Source organism: Sciurus vulgaris (genome assembly GCF_902686455.1).
Source record: "Sciurus vulgaris genome assembly, chromosome: 14".
Classification (NCBI taxonomy): domain Eukaryota; kingdom Metazoa; phylum Chordata; class Mammalia; order Rodentia; family Sciuridae; genus Sciurus; species Sciurus vulgaris.
In genome coordinates, this window is record NC_136475.1 from 18,673,211 (window position 1) to 18,674,463 (window position 1,253).

At 41.2% G+C, this 1,253-nt stretch overlaps 1 pseudogene across 1 annotated transcript; it reads right to left on the bottom strand.

Moving 5' to 3' along the window:
* Positions 1 to 591: 591 nt before the first annotated feature.
* LOC306643588 (succinate dehydrogenase [ubiquinone] cytochrome b small subunit, mitochondrial-like) lies at positions 592 to 1,052 on the bottom strand (annotated as a pseudogene). The gene has a single exon. The product of its transcript is annotated as a succinate dehydrogenase [ubiquinone] cytochrome b small subunit, mitochondrial-like (transcript).
* Between the last annotated feature and the right edge of the window lie 201 nt (positions 1,053 to 1,253).

The window sequence follows — 1,253 nt, forward strand, 5'->3', positions numbered from 1 at the left end:
TCTCTAACTGGAGCATCTCTAAATTCAGAAGCTCTCCAATCTTTCCTACCTAGGATTTAGAAATATGTAACCTGAGATTTTAACATCTCCTAATTTTAAAGTCTCCCTAGGACATAAAACCATCAGTAGCTGGAATCAACTGAACAGACAGGGACGTTTCTAAAATTAAACACTATCTAATTTTTTGAAAAGTCTTTACTCATGAATTAACAGTCTTTCCCTTTGTACATTACTTCCTAGATAAATGCAGAAATATGATCATATATTGATAATAATAAAGCTGAATTCTCTTTAAGAGACTGACAAAAGGCAAAAGCTCATATGTAAAGTTTAGTTACATTGTGAGTCTCTTGAGCTTGAAGAGAACCCATTAACTCACTAGAATGCGAACTGCGTCTCAAAATTTCTTGGATAGATTTCCTCTCAAACCTTTTCCTCGACAATTAAATTCTAAAATAACTATGTGATTAGGAGAAGTTCTGTCCACCAATGAACTTGTCTGTTATTTTCTCCTTATTGTGAGTTGAATGGCATGGCAGAGCAGAGTCAAATAGGCGTACAATCAGTTCTTAAGATATTAAGTCAGAAAGGTCAAAGCTTCCACAGTATGGCAAGAGCTATGCAGATGTCCACATCATGATAGTTGAAATAACAAAGACTAGCAAAGGTTAAAGCTCAGAGTGCCAAAAGACCTGCCGTGCATCCCCATGAACATAGTAACCACTTCTCCAAGGCCTCAGTGACTATGGAGAGTGAGGACTGCAGCCAAGGAGTAGTCCATTGTAGAGCAAGGATTCGAATATGCAGCTGGAAGCAGGCCCAGGAGCAAACCACTTGCGGACCTTCTCACTAGTCCAGTGAAGAGATGCAGCCTTGGAACCAGAATGGCGGTTTGGCGACAGGTGAATGTGCTGTGCTCCACTCCATCCTGGACTAGGTCGGTTCCGGAGAAATGCTGAGACATGAACAGGTCTGACCATGGGGGTTTGGAGGAACAGAGCTCACCCTTCTTGAGCATCACAGAGGACACCCAGCCTCAAGAGAACTACCATCTCACTTTGGAGGGCTCTCAGAGATATCATTGAGTCCACCAAGTAGGTTCCAGAAAACCTTCCAAAAAGGAAGAATGAACCAAGTTGCAAATTAGCAAACAGGGTAAAGAATCTTCCCCTACCTTGAAAATTATAGGATTTACTGCTTGATTATGTGCATGCCTATTTCCAGGTTTAAAGTTTCCCAAGGTGAGTACCTTG